The sequence below is a fragment of the Hypanus sabinus genome, chromosome 27 (assembly GCF_030144855.1).
Source record: "Hypanus sabinus isolate sHypSab1 chromosome 27, sHypSab1.hap1, whole genome shotgun sequence".
NCBI classification, from domain to species: domain Eukaryota; kingdom Metazoa; phylum Chordata; class Chondrichthyes; order Myliobatiformes; family Dasyatidae; genus Hypanus; species Hypanus sabinus.
In genome coordinates this window covers 19800395-19825125 of record NC_082732.1, presented here as the reverse complement: position 1 = coordinate 19825125, position 24731 = coordinate 19800395, and positions in this window count along the sequence as shown.

Sequence of the window (24731 nt, the reverse complement as noted above, 5' to 3'; positions counted from 1 at the left end):
GTAGTGTTCATGGGTTCAATGTCCATTCAGAAACCAGATGACAGAGGGGAAGAAACTGCCCCTGAATCATTGAATGTGTGTCTTCAGGCTCCTGTACCTCCTTCTTGATGGTAGCAATGAAAAGAGGACATGTTCTGGGTAATGGGGACATGATAGACTCCGACTTTCTGATGCATCACTCCTTGAAGATGTCCTGGACACTACGGAGGCTAGTGCCCATGATGGAGTTTACAACTCTCTGCAGCTTATTTCGATCCTGTGCAGTTTGTTTGTACACGATGTTGGTGAAGTCATATCTGGGGTATGAGCCTGTTAGATGAAAGACTTCATTTAGCTGTAAAGAGTGCAAAAGAGATTTATAAGAATGTTGCCAGGACTTGAGCCCCAAGTTACAGGGAAAAAGGTGGGTAGGTTGGGGCTTTATTTCTCTGACCACAGGAGACAGAGGGGCAATCTTATAGAGGTGTATAAATCACAATGAAGCCTGTATGTACACTAAGAGGCCACTGTGCTAAGTACCCACTGTACCTAATAAAGTGGGCACGGAGTGTAATATTCATAGTCTTCTGCTGCCATAGCCAGTCCTCTTCAAGGTTCAACGTGTCGTGCCTTCAGAGACACTCTTCTGCACATCACTGTTGTAAGGCATAGTTATTTGTGTTACTGTCTCATTCCTGTCAGCCTGAAACAGCCTGGCCACTCTCCTCTGAATGATGCTTTCTCATTAATAATGCAGTTTCACCCACAGAACTGCCACCCACTGGATGGTTTTTGTTTTTCCACACCATTCTCTGTAAACTCTAGAGAAATTCCCAAGAGATTAGCAGTTTGTGAGATACTCAAACCACCCAGTCTGGCACCAACAATCATTCCACAGTCAAAGTCAGCCTTAAGGTAAGGCAGGCCACTGTAAGGTGCATTACTGCCAACTACTGAGTATCATTCAAACACAACAAATACTTTTCATACAGAAAGTTTTCCTCCACCATCCCTTCCACATTTGTCACTACAGCCTCATGTAGGGCATCAAAATCCCCTGACCATTAACTAACAAACTTCTAGTATTTCATTGTAGGATTTGAAAAAAGAAAAATTAAGTTAAAGAAGAGAAAAAAAACATTAACCTTTCTCTGACCATCAGCAGACAAACTTCTAGCATTCCATTGTAAAAACAAGAAAAAAAGAGGGGAAAAAGTAAAACGAAAAACATTAAAAAAATTAACCAGCCTCCATTGAAGTCTGAATATTTTATCCCTCCTTGTAAAGTACCATTAATAACTTTGAGTCAAGTCTTTTATTTCTAGATGTTTTTTTCTGTAGCTGTTAATATAATTTTAATATTTTCTGTCCTACTTTTAATTTGTGCTAAACAATTTACCACATCTGCCATGAAAGTGATAAACTTTAGTTTATCAATCAATCTTGTTATAAAATCATGCACTTTACACACTGGCTTTAATCTATCTTCATGGACTCATCACGGATCAGCCGTGGTGAAGGGGTGGAGCAGACTCAATGGGCTGAATGGCCTAATTATACTCCTATGTCTTATAGTCTTATCCGTATTCAAGATATTGATAGGTCCCTTTGGCGCTGTCGCCTGTACTTTTTGAACAGCCTATTCTGAAATGCCCATTTCTACCGAAACATGCTGCACTTCCAGTTTTCTTATATACAAGCCACCCTTTGTCGTGCAGCTCCGCTCCGCTCGCCACAACAGACAGGATCTCCCGGTTGCCACCCACTTCAGCTCTGCTTCACATTCCCATTCGGATATGTCGATATATGGCCTCCCCTACTACCATGATGAGGCCAAACTCAGGTTGGAGGAGAAACACCTCATATACCGTCGGTAGTCTCCAGCCCCTTGGCATGAACATCGAATTCTCCAACTTCCGGTAATTCCCTCCCCCTCCCTTCCCCCATCCCAGTTTCACTCTGCCTCCTCCTCCTCCAGCTGCCTATCACCTCCCTCATGGTTCCCCCTCCTTCTACTACCCATAGTGCTTTCCCCTTACATTCCTTCTTCACCTTTCCTGCCTATTCCCCCCCACCCCCCCCCCCCCCCGCTTTCCATTCCCCATCTCTGGTTTTTCACCTGGCACCTACCAGCCTTCTCCTTCCCACCCTCCCCCCACCTTCTTTATGGGGCCCCTGCCCCCTCCCTCTTCAGTCCTGACGAAGGGTCCCAGCCCGAAACGTTGACTGCTCGTTTCCACGGATGCTGCCTGACCTGCTGAGTTCCTCCAGTGTGTTGTGCGTGTTGCTTTGACCACAGCATCTGCAGAGTATTTTGTGTTTATTATAAGCAGAGCTCTGTTCCCTTCAACAATTGCTATATTTTGTCCTAATGCCTTCTTCATAATTACCATAATGATGTTCTCCACCCCATCTACCAGACCTTTTTTTAAAGCTGCTACATGACTAAACTTCTGGTACCGAAACATCTCAGAGGATGTGGCACACAAACTTGAACCATATAACTCGTACTGCCTAAATTAACCCTGTCCAGCAACTTTTTCCCATCAAATTTAACCTTTTTACTCCACCACAAAACCCTTTTGTATGTTTAGCACCTACTTTTTCCCTGACTAAATTATTTTTAACCTGGCCCAAGGATACTTCTAGAGGCACCCCTGTGGTTACTCACCAAAGCCGCTGTCATTCAATATAATTACCTGGAGTTACTTTCAGCTTTCTCCTGGTGCTTACTATCTTTACAAAACACTAAGAGTGCACCATCCCTTAAAGTTAATGCACCCATGATATCTCTTAAAGCCTTTTTTTCAAACCCTTGGTTAATCTAATTGGATTGATTTCAGAAACTGGTCCACATTCAAAACTTTGCAATGCATAAACTCATCCTTCCTTTATCAAAATCCTGACTACTGCCTTCATCACTGGACAATAAGCTACTCCAATCCTCAATTCACCATTTATTTTTCTGTTCCCCAGAAACCTGCCATTCGCCTTCCTCCATATAACTTCTCTCACCCAGTAGCACCTCCCATTCATGCCCCCCCCCATCTTCCTCATCACTTCCTGACATCTTTAACCCACAATCCTTGACTGAAACCCTTTATCCAACTCCACACGTGATCCAAACAAGTAAACCTTCTGATTCACCACCACCCACTGAACGGGAGCGAGAGGAGGATCCGGAGGGTGATCCGAACACCTACCACCACCCGCAAGAAGAAATAACACTTAATAACTAAATAAATACATAAACAGCCAACACTATTGGCTTAAATTGTACTAAACAACCCAGCAAGCTTCATGAATTTAAATACTTGCTTATGCTAACTATCCAAAGTAACAATATTGGTTCCCAGGGTCTGCTTTCTCTCCCACTCAAATGCCCTACATTCTAACAATACATGGGAGACTCTCTCTGGAAGTTGTTCATCTGAAGTATTTTTACCACATCTAAACAATGTGGCTTTTAAACCAGAAAGGCCAGGTCTTCCCTTCTGGGCCCTCCTCTCATCCAAAGTCGGGTAACCTTTTCCTCGATTCCATATAAACATCTCCCCTTCAGTTGTGTGTTCCACAGTCCCTGTCAGATTGAGAGAACGTGGCCCTCAATTAAAACCTTTGCCTCCCCCTTACTTAGTGGAATATCAATATCAGCTGCACAAACCTTCGTAGATTGTTTAACCAGCCTATCAACTAACTTCATTTCCTTTCACCGCTACATGAGCTGAGACCCACAAAATGCAGACATACACTCCTAAATACTGCAGCCATAATAACGTTTGTCTAACTTCCAACAAAACATCTGGAGTACTATTGGTCACCTGCCTTAAGACAGAGGAGGAATCGGAACAGACAACAACCCAGGTGGACCACGCATCCTCTATCCACTGCACTGCAAGACAGATTGCCGCCATTTCAGCAGTGTGAAGTGAAAGTTTATTAGATAACCTTTTTCTAATTAACACCAGAAATTCTGGGACAGAGACTTATGAGACTGTATGTCTGTGGAGCCATCTGTAAACACTGATATTCCATAATATTGATGTGCACAAATAGAATCAGCACTGCCTCTTCACATACGCTCCAGGCACGTTCTGACAGCCTCTCCTGGAGAGACAAATCAAGGAAATAGACCGGGGAGAATAATGGCCAAAGCCACTCTAGGAGCACAGGTCATATTGGACATGTTCTCTGCCTCGTCTCTTTTCCAAATAAAACTACAAATCTCACAATTTTGATGCCCCCAGCAATCTTTCTTGTTGGATGATCATCCTCGTGACCACTGAGGTGTACCCAATAGTTCATAGCCATCTGCAGTCTCGGTAAATACAATGGTAACCGACCCATATAATAGCACCACAATACAGATGTAAAGCCTGGGCTTGAATAACATCCAGCAATTTTAAAAGTGAGGGGACAACAGCTCCATATGCAGCATGACCATCACCTAAGATTGCTCTAATCAATGCGTAATACAAAATAATCATAGATACCCAATTAGCCCCCCCAATCATCTCCCACCAAACACCGAAAAACATTACAGACAACCTTACATCCCCCAAGTATTCTGCTGACATGATGGTTCCATATAAGTTCCACATACCGTGGAACCTAAACACTGACACCTATTCCAATGTCTGGCCATGCATTCTAATGTCAACAATCAGCCTGGTGATCCATTTACTAAAGCAAATAAGCTGAGATTTTGCTGCTGTAAACTTAAACCCTCACTTCTCCACTGAACGACTGAACTTCTTCCTCTTCCTCTATTTCCAGCAGTTTAGACACATCTGGGCGTATTACTGCCCTCTGCAGGATGTACAATTAATTACAGAATTTCAAGGAACTCAAATATAAACTAGTCGCACATAGAAACAGAATAATAAACTTTTCTATCAGATGGTGGTTCTCTTGGCGGCCACACAAAGATTTAACAGAAAAACAAAATACATTTAATTCAGACGGCCTCTTGAGCAATATTCTTCTTTCAATGTTATATCGATTACAACTCAGCAAAACATGCTGAACTGTCTCTGGACTACCACAGTCACATAATCCAGTTGGATGTTTTCCTATTATCTTTAAGTAATAGTTTAGCCCACAATGCCCCAACCTAAGTCTTGTTAATTTCACCGTAGCTCTATGATTTAGATGTAACAGTCTGAGACCTTTTCAACTAGAGGGTGACTAGTAAAGAAATGCCTTCCCTTTAATTCATTTTTCCAATCCTCCTGCCATTTCTTCTCTGTACCTTTTTTATCCTACTTCTCAGTTCTGCTCTGCCAAGGGGTATTCTAATTCCTACTTGCCCACTCTGTGATGACCATGCAATGCCATCCACAATTTCATTTCCCTCCACCCCAGCATGCCCAGATATCCATGTAAATCTAACTTCACAACCCATCTTCCCTACTCTGAACAAAACTAAGAGAATCTCAATAACTATGTCAGGAAATGGAAATTTTTGACTGCCTTCATGCTGTTATGCATTGAGTTGCTGCTGATTAGATATGTGCATTGATGAGCAGGTGTGCCTAATAAAGTGGCCACTGTGCAGAATGAGTAACTGCACACTTTTCCCCAGAGAAAGGGAATCAATACTCGAGTGCACAGATCTAACGTGAGAGGAGAAAGCTTTAAAAGTGACGTGGGGGGGGGGGGCACCTCTTCACACAGAGAGTGGTGAACTGCCAGATGAAGTTTTCGGGTCGGTACAAGAACAATATTTAAAAGATATTTGGACAGGTATATGGATAGAAAAGCTTTAGGGAGATTTGAGACGAACATGGGTGAATGGGGCATGCTTTCACAAAAGGACATGGACAGGCATGGCTAAAGGATCTGTTTCTATGCAATATTACTCTATAGCTCCATTTAAAATAACCAACCTCTTTTCTAGTAGTTATCTCTCTTTGTTCAAGACTCTCCCAGTCGTGAGAACGTTGCAATATCTACCTGTCAACCCTTCTTACTTGCTTACTTACTACCAATGTTCCCTCTAATTTGTAATGACCAGTGTGCATAAAGATCTTGTGCTGTGCTAGCTTTTACCCAGTGACAACAACACATACGCACTGAATAATTTCTTCAATAAAAATAGTATAAATAAGCCAGTTCTCAAATTTGCAGACGAATCATCGCAACCTCCACGTTGTCAACTCCATCGGCATCAGGAACTGGAAAAGGAAATGTGATTGTGTATGATCGTGAAGTATACTTAACATGCCAGTGAGGTACAGGGTGACAACCTTTTGTGCTCAGTTTAAATTCCTTTGTGCACTAGTAGAAAAAAACGTACACTTTACAAGAAACATTGCTTACTATCCGTTATGCTGCCACTGTTTAGGGCATCAATGAAGGTCCTCCATCTCTGGCAGTGTTCAGGCTTCCTTCATCATATCAGTAGCCTCCTCTCTGTTTTCACTCCTGTCAGTCATACAAGCCCTGGAAGATGACTCAGGAATACTGTCGCACTCAGCTGTAGAAGGATTCTTCATTGCTGTTTCCATAACATTTTTGTTTTACCAGTCAGGGTTGTTTGCCCTGAGCGGAACCCTCGAATTTGGAGAACCAGTGGACCACTCTTAGTCTGGCCTCTACCCTTTGACCTGTTTGGCATGGGTGACCTTACCAAGAGCCAAAGCATAAAGCCCCAACTCCAGCCAACAGAGCTCTCCGGGTCATTGAGGTATGCAAGCCTCCTCTTGGAGGCAAGCCCTCTCATATTTGAGTAAGGTAATCCCTCATTCTTCTAAACTCTAAATCCAAACTAATTATTCTCCCTTGGTAGGGCAACCCACTAATCCCAGGACTTAGCTTCGTGAATCTCCTTCATACTGCCTTCAAAATTACTGCAGCATATCCTTTTGTTTAAGGTAATGGACCAAGCCTGTACACAGACAGACAGACTTACTTTATTGGTCCCGAGTGAAATTGGGTTTCATTACAACCACACCAACCAAGAATAGTGTAGAAATATAGCAATATAAAACCATAAATAATTAAATAATAATAATAATAAGTAAATTATTCCAAGTGGAAATAAGTCCAGGAGCAGCCTATTGGCTCAGGGTGTCTGACACTCCGAGGGAGGAGTTGTAAAGTTTGATGGCCACAGGCAGGAATGACTTCCTATGACGCTCAGTGTTGCATCTCGGTGGAATGAGTCTCTGGCTGAATGTACACCTGTGCCTAACAAGTACATTATGGAGTGGATGGGAGACATTGTCCAAGATGGCATGCAACTTGGACAGCATCCTCTTTTCAGACACCACCGTCAGAGAGTCCAGTCACTGGCCTTACTAATGAGTCTGTTGATTCTGTTGGTGTCTGCTACCCTCAGCCTGCTGCCCCAGCACACAACAGCAAACATGATAGCACTGGCCACCACAGCCTCGTAGAACATCCTCAGCATCGTCCGACAGATGTTAAAGGACCTCAGTTTCCTCAGGAAATAGAGACGGCTCTGACCCTTCTTGTAGACAGCCTCAGTGTTCTTTGACCAGTCCAGTTTATTGTCCATTCGTATCCTCAGGTAGTTGTAATCCTCCATCATGTCCACACTGACCCCTTGAATGGAAACAGGGGTCGCCAGTGCCTTAGCCCTCCTCAGGTCCACCACCAGCTCCTTAGTCTTTTTCACATTAAGCTGCAGATGATTCTGCTCGCACTATGTAACAAAGTTTCCCACCGTAGCCCTGTACTCAGCCTCATCTCCCTTGCTGATGCATCCAACTATGGCAGAGTCATCAGAAAACGTCTGAAGATGGCAAGGCTCTGTGCTGTAGTTGAAGTCCGAGGTGTAGATGGTGAAGAGAAAGGGAGACAGGACAGTCCCCTGTGGAGCCCCAGTGCTGCTGACCACTCTGTCTGACACACAGTGTTTCAAGCGCACGTACTGTGGTCTGCCAGTCAGATAATCAATAATCCATGACACCAGGGAAGCATCCACCTGCATCACTGTCAGCTTCTCACCCAGCAGAGCAGGGCGGAGGGGTCAAAAAACATGACCCTCACAGTGCTCGCCGGCTTGTCCAGGTGGGCGTAGACACGGTTCTGCAGGCAGACGATGGCATCCTCAACTCCTACTTAGGGCTGGTAGGTGAACTGGAGGGGGTCTAAGTGTGGCCTAGCTATAGGCCGGAGCTGCTCTAGAACAAGTCTCTCCAGGGTCTTCATGATGTGGGAGGTCAATGCCACCGGTTTGTAGTCATTAGAGCCACTGGGGCGCGGTGTCTTCAGTACAGGAATGAGGCAGGACGTCTTCCACAGCACAGGAACCCTCTGGAGACTCAGGCTCAGGTTGAAGACATGGTGAAGTACTCCACATAGCTGGGAGGCACAGGCTTTGAGCACCCTGGGGCTGACACCATCCGGGCCTGCAGCCTTGCTTGGGTGGAGACGTTTCAGCTGTCTTCTCACCTGTTCAGCTGTGAAGCCCACTGTGGTGGTTTCAGGTGGGGGAGGGGTGTAGTCATGAGAGTAGGGTGAGGGGCTGTGAGGAGGGGTAGGAGGGGAGAGTGGAGTATGTGTCGGTTGGGGGCCGACAACAGATGAATCATGCGGGCGATGGGCAGGGGCCACAGTGTCAAATCTGTTGAAGAACAGGTTAAATTGGTTGGCCCTGTCCACACTGCCTTCAGCTCCTCTGTTGCTAGTTTGCCAGAACCCAGTGATGGTCCTCATCCCACTCCAGACCTCTCTCATGTTGTTCTGCTGGAATATCCACTCAAGCTCCCTTCTATACCTGTCTTTAGCCTCCCTGATCTTGGCTTTCAGGTCCCTCTGTATTGTCCTCAGCTCCTCCCTATTTCCATCTCTAAACACCCTCTTTTTAGCATTCAGGATGTTCTTATTGTCCTTTGTTAGCCATGGCTTGTTACTTGAATAACAAAGGACAGTTCTTGCTGGAACATTGCAGTCCACACAGAAGTTGATGTAACCAGTGATGCACTCTGTGAGCCCATCAATGTCCTCTCCATGTGGCTCACAGAGGGCCTGCCTGTCTGTCACCTCAAAACAACCCTGGAGTGCCTCATAAGCCTCCCCCGACCATTTCCTCACTGACCTCGAGGTTGCAGGTTTACTCTTCACCAGAGGCACGTAGCAGGGTTTGAGATGCACCAGGTTGTGATCTGACCTTCCCAGTGAGGCCCCTTAAAATCCTGTACAATTGCAAGAAAACTGTCACAAGAAGGCAGCATCCATCATCAAAGACCCCCACCATCCAGGCCATGCCCTCTTCTTGCTACAATCGGGAGGAGATGCAGAATCCTGAGGTGCCACATCCCAAGTTCAGGAATAGTTATTACCCTACAACCGTCAGTCTCCTGAACCAGCATGGGTAACTTCACTCACTGGTTCTATGACCTGCAGAGTCATTTCCAAGGACTTTTTAACAACTCATGTTCTCAATAATATTTTTATTTTCACAGTTTGTCTTCTTTCACACAATGGTGGTGTGTCACTCTTTGTTAGTGTGTAGTTGCAAAGTTATTCTCTATTTCTTTTTCCCCCTGCAACCGCCTGCAAAGAGTTGAACCTCGAGGTAGTATAACGGTAACATAAACAGTCAGAAACACGAGGAAATCTGCAGATGCTGGAAATCCAGAGCAACGGCCACAGAATGCTGGAGGAACTCAGCAAGTCAGGCAGAATCTGTGGATATGAGTAAACAGTCAATGTTTCGGGCCGAGACGTTTCTCAGTCCAAAAAGTCAACTGTGTATTCTTTTCTATAGATGCTGCCTGACCTGCTGATTACCTTCAGCGTTTTGTATGTGTTTCTTTCATAATAAGTTTATTTTGAGCTTTGAAACCTCCCATTTTTTAAACTCCAACCCACCTGCAACAATGTCCAAACTACCATTTGCCTTGTTGGACCTGTCTACTGCAATTTTGTGGTTTATGCATCAGAACACCCGAACCCTCCCCCCCCCCCCCACCCCACCCCACTTCCATTTAAGCAACGATTGCCTTTTGGTTTCTCTTATCAGAAGTACAAGACCTCACACTAAACTGCACTTGAACTCACAACGGACTGTGGTTGAGGCAGATAACAAAGATGCACTCAAAGGGAAACAAGATAAGTGCTTGGAGGAGAAGGTACGGCAGAGGTGTGAAAGAGGCTTGTGCTTGGAGCATCAACACCAGGCTGCAGATACTGGCCAGCCCTTGTAGTTTAAGTACTACGAGAAAGCTGCAGATCTTCAACCCTTTGCAGCAGAGAGTCACTGAGGGAAATGATAAGCTTAGGAATGTCAAACAGTTCAGGGTCCCTGAGGTGCAATGCGAGTGCTGCAGGCACAGACCCGCGATGAGCAGAAGTACTGTTTCATGATGGAAGGAAAGTAAAGCTAGATCCTCTGTTCTCTGGGGGCTGCTTTCGGGAGCTGGAAACTCATTTACATTCATTCCCAAGACAATGGTTCCTACGGCAATGCTGCCCACAGTTGCACCTACAAGAGACTCATGTAGCCATGTGCTACACACAGCGCTGAAACAACGAGTCGGTAAGTCGTTTCGAGACTAGTTTATTCAAACTTCGCGGTGCTGGCATTTAATCCCTACCCCGGGCGGAAATGACGTCAGAGGTGCATTACCAAAGACTCTCCCCGCACGCTGGCTATTTGTGAGCCGGTTCGCCTGCACAGAGAGTGGGTCGCCACATAACCCCCCCCCCCCCCAGAACCAGCTATACACCTCCCAATGTCCACAGTCTGGATCAGCCTCTGTTTGGGAGGTCTGCCTCTGCGCCGCGGTGCCTGAACCTCGACCGGCTGCGCCAAGTCCACATGGGCTGGTTTGGGTCGGTCCACCGTGAAAACCTCCTCTTTCCCCCCCAATGTCCAGAACGTACGTGGACCCGTTGTTGCTGATCACCTTGAACGGCCCCTCGTACGGCCGCTGTAGCGGTGCCCGGTGTCCGCCCCTTCGTACAAACACAAACTTACAGTTCTGCAGGTCTTTGGGTACATGGGTCAGGGTCCGTCTGTGCTGTGAAGTCGGTATGGGGGCCAGGTTGCCGAGCCTCTCGCGTAGTCTGTCCAGGACTGCTGCAGGTCCTTCCTCTTGCCCCCTTGGGGCTGGTATGAACTCTCCCGGGACGGCCAGGGGCGCGCTGTACACCAACTCGGCCGACGAGGCATGCAGATCCTCCTTGGGCACTGTATGAATTCCAAGCAGGACCCAGGGAAGCTCATACACCCAGTTTGGTCCTCTCAGGCGGGCCATGAGAGCCGACTTCAAGTGACGGTGGAAGCATTCCACTAGTCCGTTTGACTGTGGGTGGCAGGCAGTAGTGTGGTGCAGCTGCGTTCCCAACAGGCTGGCCACAGCTGACCACAGGCTGGAGGTGAACTGGGCGCCTCTGTCGGAGGTAATGTGGGCCGGAAGCGTGCTACCCAGGTTGCGATCAGTGCTCGGGCGCAGGAATCAGCAGATGTGTTGGTGAGCGGGACCGCCACTGGCCACCTCGTGAACCGGTCTACCATAGTCAGGAGGTGCCGCGCTCCTCAGGACACTGGTAGGGGGCCCATGATATCCACATGAATGTGGTCGAACCTCCGGTGGGTGGGTTCGAACTGCTGCAGCGGGGCTTTAGTATGCTGCTGCACCTTGGCTGCTTGGCACTGCACGCACGTTCTGGCCCATTCGCTGACCTGCTTGCGAAGTCCGTGCCATGCGAACTTGCTGGAGACCAGCCAGATGGTTGTCCTAATAGATGGGTGCGCCAAACCGTGTATGGAGTCGAAAACTCGCCGCCTCCAGGCTGCCGGGACGATGGGGCGAGGTTGGCCGGTAGCCACGTCGCACAAGAGGGTCCTCTCACCTGGGCCTACGAGAAAGTCCTGCAGCTGCAAACCCGAGACTGCGGTCCTGTAGCTGGGCATCCCGTCGTCTGCCTGCTGCGCCACCGCTAGTGCTGCATAGTCCACCCCCAGGGACAGGGCCTGGACAGCTGGTCTGGAGAGTGCGTCTGCCATGACGTTGTCCTTTCCCGAGACATGCTGGATGTCTGTCGTGTACTCGGAGATGTAGGACAGATGTTGCTGCTAGCGAGCCGACCAGGGATCGGACACTTTCGTGAATGCAAAGGTCAACAGCTTGTGGTCCGTGAACACGGTGCCTTCTAAGAAGTACCTGAAGTGCCGGATTGCCAGATACAGTGCCAACAGTTCCCGGCCGAAAGCACTGTACTTGTGTTCGGGTGGTCATAGGTGCTTGCTGAAGAACGCCTGGGGTTGCCAGCGCCCCTTGATGAGCTGCTCCAGCACCCCACCGACTGCTGTGTCGGATGCGTCCACCGTGAGTGCGGTCGGAACGTCCATTCTGGGGTGCACCACCATCGCGGCATCCGCCAAGGCTTCCTTGGCTTTAACGAAAGTGGCCACGGCCTCCTCGTCCCAAGTAATGTTCTTGCCTTTACCCAACATCAGGGTGTACAAAGGGCGCATGATATGGACTGCTGAGGGGAGGAAACGATGGTAGAAGTTCACCATACCAACGAACTCCTGCAGGCCTTTGTGTTGGGCCGGGCAAAGTGGCGGATCGCGTCTACCTTGGTGGGCAGAGGTGTTGCCCTGTCTTTGGCAATCCTGTGGCCCAGGAAGTCGATGGTATCGAGACCAAACTGGCATTTGGCCGGGTTGATCGTGAGGCTGAAATCACTCAGGCGGGAGTCGAGCTGGCGGAGGTGGGACAGATGCTCCTGACGACTACTGCTGGCTATAAGGATGTCGTCCAAATAGATGAACTCAAAGTCCAGATCGCGTCCCACTGCATCTATTAGCCGCTGGAACGTCTGTGTGGCATTCGGAGGAACTCGAACGGCATTCGAAGGAACTCGAACAGGCCGAACGGGGTGATGAGTGCTGTTTTGGGGATGTCTTCAGGGTGCACCGGGATTTGATGGAATTTACTTTGGAAAAGATTCTTGCCCGTGCAGGTTTGCTGCAAAGTCCTGTATGTGCGGCACGGGATAGCGGTACGGTGTCGTAGCCTCGTTCAGTCTGCGGTAGTCGTCACATGGTCTCCAACCCCTGGCTGCTTTGGGCACCATGTGCAGGGGGGAGGTCCATGGGCTGTCAGACCTCCGTACGATCCCCAATTCCTCCATCCTCTTGAACTCCTCCTTCGCCAGGAGGAGCTTTTCCGGGGGGTGGGGGGAGCCTTCGTGCGCGGGTGTGGAGGGGTGGTTCCTGGGTCGGGATGTGGTGCTGTACCCCGTGTCTGGGCATGGCTGCCATGAACTGCGGTGCCAGACTCGATGGAAAGTCCGCCAGGATTCTGGTGAGTTCATTGTCCGACAGCGTGATGGAGTCCAGGTGTGGGGCCGGCAACATGGCTTCACCCAGGGAGAACATCTGGAAAGTCTCGGCATGTACCAGTCTTTTCCCTTGCAAGTCGACCAGCAGGCTGTGAGCTCACAAGAAGTCCGCCCCCAGGAGTGGTTGGGCCACCGCAGCCAGTGTGAATTCCCACGTGAACCGGCTGGTGCCGAACTGCAGCTGCACTGTGCGGGTGCTGTAGGTCTGTATCGTGCTGCCATTTGCGGCCCTCAGGGTGGGTCCTGGCTTCCTGTTGTGGGTGTCGTACCCCGTTGGGGGCAAGACGCTGATCTTTGCTCCGGTGTCGACTAAGAAGTGGCATCCCAACTATTTGTCCCAGACATACAAGAGGTTGTCCTGGTGGCCAGCCGCCATAGTCATTAGCAGCAGCTGGCCCTGGCCCTGGCCCTTGCAGGGCGGGCGACAACGGCGGGCTTTTGTGCCCCACCACTGGCGGTAGAAACACTACTGTTCACTGGCCTCCTCACTCCTGCCTCTGTGTTGTGTGCGCCCCCCTGCCGGGCCGGGTCTGGTCCGCTGTTGGGCGCATGGCCTGGTAACCTGACCGATGGATGCCACGCTCTCCCTCTTGGCTTTCCACAGCACGTCTGCCCGGGCCGCCACCTTCCAGGGGTCGCTGAAATCTGCGTCGGCCAGCAGCAGATGTATGTCCTCGGGCAGTTGCTCTAGGAACGCTTGCTCAAACATGAGGCAGGGCTTGTGTCCGTCAGCCAGGGACAACATCTCGTTCATCAGTGCTGACGGCAGTCTGTTTCCCAAACCGTCCAGGTGAAGCAGGCGGGCACCTTGCTCATGCCGTGAGAGGCCAAAGGTCCCAATGAGCAGCGCTTTGAATGCTGCATATTTGCCTTCTTCCAGGGTCGACTGTATGAAATCCGCAATCTGGGCGGTCGTCTCCTGGTCAAGGGCATTCACCACGTGGTAGTAACACATGGAATCAGAGGATATCTGCCAAATCTGGAACTGGGCTTCTGCTTGGCTAAACCACACGCGTGGTCACAGCGTCCAGAAAGTCAGCAGTTTTAGCGAAACTGCGTGAACAGATGAAGAGTCGGTCATCTTTGGTCCAAATCCCGTTTGGACCGTCAGGGTCACCAATGTAGTGATGTGCTACACACAGCGCTGAAATAATGACACGCAGTCGGTAAGTCGTTTCGAGACTAGTTTATTCAAACTTCGTGGCGCTGGCATTTAATCCCTAGCACCCGCCCTCTCCGGGCGGAAATGATGTCAGAGGTGCATTACCAAAGTCTCTCCCCGCGCACTGGCAATTTGTGAGCCTGCGCAGAAAGTGGGTCGCCACACTCATTCATTTTCCAAGTGGGATTTTAACTTTTGACTACTGAGTGGGAGATAAATGCCAATCATGGGGCTGATTTGTGCTTAATCTTAATCAACTATCTAGCCGTGAGGGAGAAATTAGTCAAATCTTATGTTTAAATAGGTCCCTTGGAATTCCTACTTTCAAAGGCCAATTTCTGAGTCTCTGGGGGAAACCACTAGGAAATGGAAACCATTCCATCTGCCGGACACATAAATTTTGAGGTGATTTATGAAAGAACCAAGGGGTGATGTTCATCGCACAGCGACCTGTTATCTGGAAAATGTGGGAGTACAAATTCAAACCTTTCGAGGGGAAAGGCACAGCCTTCAGAGAAAGGAGCAAATTGAAGGTGTTGAATGGTCTCTCCCTCTCCATACTGTTCAATTCTACTCGAAAGGAGATTCTCCCTGTAGGGTTGCCTTTCCCTTTAATTATCCCTTTGCCTTTAGGCGTTGCCAGGATTCATCTCTGTTGCACAAGATAGTATGATGAAAGCACAATAATGTCATCACTGTACACAACAGTCCCAGGCCTAGAAGGTTGCCTCTGCATACTTTAAACTCCAATGTCACCTCGAGTGTTTGGAATGAACTCAGTGGCAAGCTCTGCAAGCTAACATCCAAGCCAATGAGCCCTGGATTTGCAGACATCTACGTGGACCCACACCCAAGTCCATCAGGGAAGTCACTGATGGCACTCTGCTGGTCATGAGTAACTTTGAAGTTTTCTTGAAGTCGGTACACCTCTTGCTGAAGTTTCAAGAACAAGCTAATCCTCAGTAGAGATGTCTGAGGTTCAAAGTAAATTTATTATCAAAATACATATATGTCACCATATACAACCCTGAGATTTATTTTCTCATGGGCATACTCAGCAAATTTATAGAATAGTAACTATAACAGGATCAATTAACAGATCATAAGGTTTGTAAGATCACCACAGTCCAGCTCCAAGCCAGTTTCATGATCTGATCCAGGAACAATACAGCCAACTCTAGGTGAAAACAATCTTTAAAAAATACCACTACTGGAAAGAAAAGAAGATTAGCTTAATTTGTCACTTGTGCATTGAAACAAACAGAGAAATGCGTCATTTGCGTTAAATCAAATCTGCCAGGATTCTACTGGGCAGCCTGCAAGTGTTGCTATGCTTCCAGTGCCAACATAGCATGCCCACAACTCACTAACCCTGACCATGTAGCTTCGGAATATGGGAGGAAACCAGAGCACCCAGAGGAAACCCGCGCAGTCACAGGAAGAAAGTACAGACCCTAACGGGCAGCGGTGGGAAATTGAACCCCAATTTTACAGCTGGCGCTGCAATAGCGTTTCGCTAACTGCTATGCGAGTCTGCCGCCCGCATCTGAAATAGAAAGTGCTGGAAAACACTCAGCAGGTCGGGCAGCATCTGTGGGAACATTTCCAGTCTGTGACACCTTGTCAGGTGGGCACGACCAAGGAGATGCTTGTGGACGTCAGGAAGGGGAAGCTGGGAGAATACTTACCAGTCCTTACAGAGGAGTCATTGGCGGAAAAGGTGAGCAGCTTCCCATTCCTGGGCGCCAACGTCTCGAAGGATCTGACTGCTTGAAGTAATTGAGAAAATGTGTCGCTCAGGTGGTTGATGTTTGGGCTGAGTTGATCCCCAATCTTGGCAATTTACTTCCAAACATTTTATCGCCACATGAGGATAACTCATCAGTGTGCTGTTGATTGTGGTGTGTTCTCTGAATGCTTGGCCTTTATATTCTTATCAAACCACTAACTGGTCGCCATTTTGGAAAGACAATTGTGATATATGAAATAAATAGGATCGAGGTCTATATGTTTGATTCTAATCCACCTATTGTCCCTTTTTGGCTTACCTCCATTATGTTCTGTTTAAGTTTAGAGTAAATAAGAAGCCAGACATTGGATACATCCTTTAAATTTGAGGAAACTTGGCAACCCTTTATTCACTATTTTCATAGGCTCTGACTTATGGCCCTTCCGGTTACCTTTTTGAAGTTTTGGATTTGATAAGAAAGTTTTTCCCTTTTTTCTGCTTTTTCTCTAAAGATGAACTGCCCAGTTTTTTTTTGTGTTTTGTTTTTTTTTCGATGTACATTTCAATTATAAAAGTTTCTTTATCTTTTTTCTTCTTATGGATAAGAGGAGAATCCATTATCTCTTTTTAAATTTTATACTATTAGATAAATTCTATGTATGATCATGATAATTGACATTTTTCCTCTTATTTGAATTGTTATTGATATAGATTTTTGAAACAATTCTCCCCTAGTTTATATATATATATATATCTGTAATTTTTTTATATAACTAATAAAAAGATTGATAAAGAAAGAAGAAGAGGTCTACATGTATGTTTACGGAATTATTTGTGGAGCCAATGCGGACAAAATTCCTGATAACATCGCACGAACTTCACCACACAACCAACCAGTGAAAGGACTTCCTCCCCACATCACAATTGTTTGTGAAATGATGACTGGCCAGTTGATGAATAAGTGTATAAAGGTCAAGTATTTGGAGGATATGCCACAATTAGCAGCATACTGATGATGTCTCCTAGCATGGTGATGAAACATTTGCAAGTAAATTAGCAAGGCCGGAGAACAACTCAACCCAACCCCGTCAACTGTTTATTTCCCTCCATAGATGCTGCCTGACTGGCTGAGCTCCTCCAGCATTTTGTGTGTGATGCTCCCTCATTAGTCCTCTTTGGCACTATTTGTTTATTTTTGTAACTTAGAGTAACTTTTATGACCTGCTCTGTACTACTGCCGCAGAACAACGCATTGATTCCAGTTCTGAGAGATACAGGTTAGTTGTCAATCAGAGAGATGGAATAAATAAAACAGAGGGAATAATCGTAAATGGGCAAGTCAAAATGGTTTCTTGGCAGCAGTTATTAGCACATTACACCTCTTGATGTGCATAATGTCACAGCTCCAATGCCATATTTAAGTTTGCAGGTGACAACACTCGTTGGCCAAATCAAAGGTGGTGATGAATCAGCATATAGGAGAGAGACTGAAAACCTGGCTGATCGGCACCACAACAACAACCTCTTACCCAATACCAGCAAGAGTAAGAAGCTGATAATCGACCTCAGGAGAAGGAAACCAGAGGTCTATGAGCTCATTAGGGGATCAGAGGCAGAGAGGGTCAGCAACTGTAAACTCCTCGGTGTTAACATTTCAGAGGATCTGTCCTGGGCCCAGCACGTAAGTGCAATTATGAAGAAATAACAGCAGTGCCTCTACTTCCTTACAAGTTTGTAAAGATTCGACATGACACCTAAAACTTTGACAACCTATACACGTGCGGTGGAGACGCGATTGACTGGCTACATCACAGCCTTATACGGAAAGATATATAGAAAATCCTACAAAAAGTAGTTTACCCAGTCCATCATGGGTAAACCCTTCCCCACCATTGAGTACATCAACACAGAATGCTGTCGTAGGAAACAGCATCCGTTATCTTGGGTCCCCACCTCCAAAGGTCAAATTCTCAATTCACTGCTTCCATCGGGAAGAAGGTACAGGAGCCTCAGGTCTCTCACCACCATGTTCAGATACAGCTATTACCGCACAACCAGCAGGTTCTTGAATCAGTGGGAGTCAACTTCACATGCTCCATCACCGAACTGTTCCCATAAGTTATGGTCTCACTTTGAAGGACTCTTCATCTCACGTTTTTGATATTTATTGCCTACTTGTTATTATTCCCTTTCTCTTCTGTATTTGCACAGTTTGTTGTCTTTTGCACTTTGGTTGTTTGTCCGCCCTGCAGGGTATGATTTCTCATTGGTTCTATTATGGTTCTTGAACTTGCTGAGTTTGCGCGCACGAAAATGAATCTCAGGTTTGTATGTAGTGACATATGCGTATTTTGATATTAAATTTACTTTGAATTTTGGACTTTGAGATTATGGCAACCTTGCCTTGGCGAACAGTCGTGCAGACAAAGGTTCTGTCTTGCTTGGCTCAGGACCTTGTTGACAACTGTGGCCGTAACCTGTGTGGAGGAGTAACACACAGCAGGCTCATGGTCAGTCAGAAGCCCATCCCTAGTCTCAATCGGCAGCACTCTGCCTTCCAAGACCCTGGTTGTGGGTTCAAGACTTCCTGCAGAGACATCAGCACACATTGCAATATCAAGGGAGTGTGGTATTGTCAGAGATAGAGGTTTATAAAATCATCAGGGGCATAGATAAGGTGTACAGTCCATCTCCCAGGGCAAGGAAGTCAAAAACTAGATGACATAAATTTAAGCGAAGGGGAAAATTTAAAAAGGACCGGAGGAGGCACATTTTCACGCAGAGGGTGGTGGGTAGATGGAACAAGCTGTCAGAGGAAGTTGTAGAGGTGGCTACAATTACAATTAAAATTGTAAATGAAATTTAAAAGACATTTAGACCAATGCAAGTAGAGCTAGTTGGGATAGACACCCTGGATTAGCATGGATCATTTGGGCCAAAGGGCTTGTATCTGTACTGTGTTACTCTGTGGCCTGTTGATGATATATTAAGTTACAGGATGCCCACCACCCAGGGCATGCCCTTTTCTCACTGTTATCATCAGGAAGGAGGTACAGAAGCCTGAAGGCACACGCTCAGCGATTCAGGAACAGCGTCTTCCTCTTTGCCATCCGATTCCTAAATGGACATTGAACCCCTGAACACTACCTCACTTTTTAAAACTTATTTCTGTTTTTACACTATATTTAATCTAACTATTTAATATATATGTATATACTTAATGTAATTGATTTACTTTTATCTGTATTATCATGCATTGCAATGTACTGGTGCTGCAAAGTTTACAAATTTCTCAACATATGCTGGTGATATTAACCCTGATTCTGATTTTGATTTGCCCTCTCAGGTGGACGTAATGGATTATGCTGTCCTGAAAAGGGGGGGAGATCAGCTGTGCCTTGGGCAGTATTTGCTTTTCAGCTAGAGCTGGGACAAGTGATCTGGATCTGCTGTTTGTGGGGTCTTGCTGGCCACCATTCAGCTTCTGTGTTTCCAACTTTCCAGCCATGACTAAATAAAGATATTTCACTGGTTGTAAAGCAAGTGTGGCATTGGGAAATGGGTTTAAAAGACATGGGAGCTGGCAGATTCGTCCCTAGTGCTGGTGCTTCTGCACGTAACCAAAAAAAACTACCAAGACCTGTAGACACACCTCAGCACTTCTCAGAGACCCTCTATGGACCCCGTCTACACTTCTCACTGCCTCAGTAAAGCAGATGATCAGAGACCCCACCGACACCAGACATTCTCTTTTCTAACACAAACAAGAGAAAACCTGCAGAGCTGGAAATCCAAGCAACAGACACAAAATGGTGGAGGAACTCAGCAGGAAAGACGGCATCTGAATTCTCTCTTCTACCTTCTTTCATTGGGTAGAAGATGTAACGGCCTGAAAGCACGTGCAATAGAACAGCTTCTGTCCCACGGTTATAGTGTTCCAGCACTGCCAAAAGACTATTAAAAGGTTCTCTCGTACAATAAGGTGGATTCCTGACCTCACAATCTACCTCACTATGATCTTGCCCTTATTGCAACCTTCACTCTGTAGCTGTTATGCTTTATTCTGCATTGTTAGTGCTTTACCGTGTTCTGTCTCAAGGCACAGGGTAATGATTTGATCTGCATGAACAGTATGACAATAATAAACCAATTCCAATTAAACAGGGGTTCAAATCCTGGCTGCTGGAAGATTCAGGAGCCAATATTCACCCTCCTATTAACCATCAAGTTGAAATGTCTTCCCTAACACTGTCGTAAGTCTGAGCCTTTAGGGAAAGGGGGAATCACATCCAGCAGTAAAATATTCTCTTGCGAATGTTTGGAGGTTTTGAGAGTATCCCTGCTTGTATGAAACTGATTTTAGTATGCTGATCCTGATATTGACAAGAAGTAATGGGCGTCACACTGCTGACCATTCCCCCGGAGCTCAGGAAAAACCAGGACGTGCCAGTACCGGAGGATGTGGGTTTAGGGTTAATGGAGAAAAGTTCAGGGGAGAAGTCAGAGGGAGGTTTTTTTACACAGAGAGTGGTGGGTGCCTGTAACACTATGCTGGGAGTTTGGTAGAAGCAGATACATTAGGGACATTTAAGAGACTCATAGAGAGGCACATGGATGAAAGTAAAATAGAGAGTTACAGGAGGATCATAGAGTTGGCTCGACATCATGGGCTGAAGGGCCTGTACTGTGCTGTATGCCCAGTCCATCACAGGTAGAGCCAGTGAGCAGATCTGAATGGAGCGCTGCTGCAGGAAGGCAGCATCGATCACTGGGGTCCCCCACCACGCAGGTCATGCTCTCTTCTCACCACTGCCAGCAGGAAGAAGGTACAGAAGCCTCAGGTCTCACAACACCAGGTTCAGGAACGGTTGAACTAGAGGGGATAACGTCACTCGGCTTCACTTGTCCCATTGCTGAACTGTTCTCACAAGCTACGGACTCACTTGCATGCAATTGATATTTATTGTATTTATTTTTTATTATTATTATTATTTTTAATTTTTGATTTTTTTTCTTCTGTATTTGCACAGTTGTCCTTTGCACACTGGTTGTCCAGTGCAGTCTTCCATTGATCCTTTTATGGCATTGGATTTACTGAGCATTCCCGCAAGTAAATAAATCTGAAGGTTGGTTATTGTGACATTTATGTACTTTGATAATAAATTTACTTTGAATGTTGAACTTTGTACTTTCGACGAAATGCAACCCCATGATGCTGACCACTAGAGGGAGGCACTGGTCTAACTCAGCGTATAGCTGACGCTGGACAGCTCTACTAAAAACTCATTAAGTCAGCTGATGTTGCAGGGTCGATGGCGGCTATGCCCACTCACTGGGTGTCACATCATCTCTCTGTTCCCCTGTCAGTCAATAAAGAATAATCCTGATCCATAGGTTCATCTGCATCCTGGTGGATAGCACCCACCCTTTGGCAGTGATGACCCGTTCATTCCACACCTGGGCATGGTGTGGTTACTCCGGCTGGGAGTCCAGTTCCCCTGGACGTTGGGGCAGTGAGTCCACAGGGCAGAAGCATACTCGAGAGTCCAAGCTGTGCTGCTGTCCTCTGCTTCCAAACTCATCCCTCTGGAGACATGGGAAACGGCAGGTGCTGTAATCCAGAGCAACACACAAGATGCTAGAGGAACTCAGTGTGTCAGGCAGCTTCTACGGAGGACAGCGGACAGTTGAAATGTTGGGTTGAAACTCTTTGAGAGGAAAATCGTGACCTGAAACATCAATGTCAGTTTCATCATTAGTGTTACCTGATTTGCTGAGTTTCACCAGCATTTTGGGTGATGCTCTTCACATTTGACCTCTGATACTTCCTCCTGCTCCACAACGAGGGAAGATCTCCATCGATCCTTTTCTCCTGATTTTAATTGTGTCATGATTGTCCTCAGCTGAACCTCTGGAATCTCTCCACCTTCCCACCATTGCCACGTCTTTAACCGAACATTTCCTCCTCTGTTCTGTGTTGAGAACTCTCCACGTGACATTGTACTCTGCAAAAGGTGCTGGGTAGGAACAAACAGTTGCTAAGGGACATCATCTCCAGGTGACAAAACCACCAACACAACTTTTAAAGGGGACCAAGGGGTGAGTGAGGTGTTAAGAAGCATTGGAAATAGGAAAAGGAACAGGCCTCCTCTGCCATTGAATAACCTCATGGCAGATCTGGTCATGGACACAAGACTTACTGTTTTTTTCCCCATAACCCTTAATGGAAAAACAACCTTTCTGTCTGTGTCTTTATATGTGAGGTTGCCTCTACGGAGGCCATGAGACCACACCGCAGTGATAAGCAATTGGCTGTAGGGGGACCTTGCCATATGGCAAGGCACTACACGAATGCAGCTTCTTCCTTTGCTGGACAAAATTTTCTAAGTTTCCTTGCAGCTTTAATAAACACCTTAGCTGGGTGTTAGATCCACTACCGAGAAAGACAGTTCCCCTCCTCTGGTTACAGCACATGACTCACAACGCAGCAAGGCCGTGTTGCAACATGCTGATGTGAAACAGTACATGCTGTATTGCAATCTTGTTCCGCGCTAGACTCGCCAGCTCTTGACTTTTGATCCACACACGAATTCAGCGTGGGGTGTCGAAATAACTTGTGAAATCTATGTTGGTGTTCTGCTCCAAAGCCCAAGTGAGAGGGAGGAGACGGTGTGATAGTCAGGAAGCCTCAGATACTGTTCCGAACAGAGGTCCATGGACACACCATAACTGAAAGCCTAGCCTTTCTTACGTTGGAGGAGCTTGGCACCTCTAGTCTGTCCTGCCATTTCACCCTGGTCCTAGTTCTGCCTCAGGTCCTCATGCCAGCTTAGCTGTGGGCCTGGCCTCCTGAACGGTCAGACAGATCCACAGCAGGCTGGCAGGCTGTTGATCGTCTTTCATCAGGCAATGTCAGGCGGGTACATTGCCACATTTAGCAGACACTCGGACAGGCACGTGCACAGGAAAAGTTTGGAGAGATAAGGGCCACATGCAGGTAAATGGAACTGGGTTAGACATTGGGAAAAAAACACTTTCAAATAGGTAACAGGCACCATGATGTTACTTAGAGTCATTAGAGCACACAGACCCTTTGTCATGGTTTGCTACTATTTGCCCACCAAAGGGTTTGTCTCTGTTATATGACTCGGTAACTCCAGAACACCATGGCACCAGCTACCTATCTGAAAGTCTTTTTGTCAGAATCGGAATCTGATTCTGAACACCATGGCACCAGCTACCTACCCGAATGTCTTTCTGTCACGTTTCTAATTCTGTACGTTACTTTCCAATCTCTTTGCCTCCTCATCCCTCTCCACCTCTCCCGCTTCCTCCTTCTCTACAACCCACTGAGATCTCTGCGTGCGTCTCCCTTTGATTTCAATCACTCTCCTATCGCCCTCAGCTGTCAAGGCCCCAAAGTCTAGAATCTTCTCCCAAAATCTCAACGCCTTTCCTCTTTAGTGTGTTGCCCCATCTCCCCTCCTCGGCTCTGCATCTCTCTACGCGCTGAGCGTCAGGATAGCCTGAATAACTCTCCATGTGACATTTTCCTCTGCTAAAGGTGCTGCATAAAAGCAAGCTGTTGCTAAGGAACATCAATTCCAGGTGACGTCTCTCCTCGTTATTTGCTGGGTGTTCAGGTACAATCACAATTACACTGTCACCCTTGCGTTGTGACACAGCGAAAAAGATCATTACTGGTTCTCCCTTCCTCAGGCATGAAGATGATGTTTCCTTAATTAAATATGCAATATCCTTCATATGATCTTCAAAAGATTAATTATATCTTAAAAAAAGATAATTAGTAATCGATCCTGGGGGAGGAACATCTGTAGACCCTTGCACCCAGTGAAAGCACCACAAAAAATTATCATCAGCCGTGGAAGGGAGGGAAGGAGGGGGGCAGGCCCTCATGAGAATTAGGAACCGATCTGGAGGGGGGTGGGATAACAATGGGAGTGAGAATAAAAGAGAGGGGGGGAGGGTAGGGGGTTCAAGAGGGGAGGAGGGGAAGTTGGAAGAGAGACAGCAAGGGAGGAGGAGGGGACAAAAGAAGGAACAGGACATGGAAATGAGTGAATGGGAGAGGAGGGATACAGGCTGAGAATATGGGAAAAGGCAAGGGGGGAAGGATTACGAGGTTGAAAGGCAGGAAGCATAGCAGAGGAGGGAGGAGATGAAGGTGGACGGAGGGCAGAGAGAGGAGGAGGAGGTGACTGGGGAACAGAAAAGACAGAAGTAAAGAGAGAGGAAGTGGTGGAGAGGCAAGAAATGCTCAGAAAAGGAGGAAAAGGAGAGTGGAGAGTGTTAGCGGAGGGGGGGGGTTAGGAAGGGAAGGGTGAGGGAAGTAAATAAATTTGGGAGAGGAGGTGAGGAGCTGAAGGGAGAAGGAGAGGGAGGGCAAGGGTGGAAAAGGGGGAGCTCAGAGATGGATTTGGAGGGAGAATGGAGTAGGGGACAGCAAGCAGGAATGAAAGAGAGGTATGCTATGAAAAGGGGATGGATGGAGGGAAAGGGAAAGATGGCAGGGGA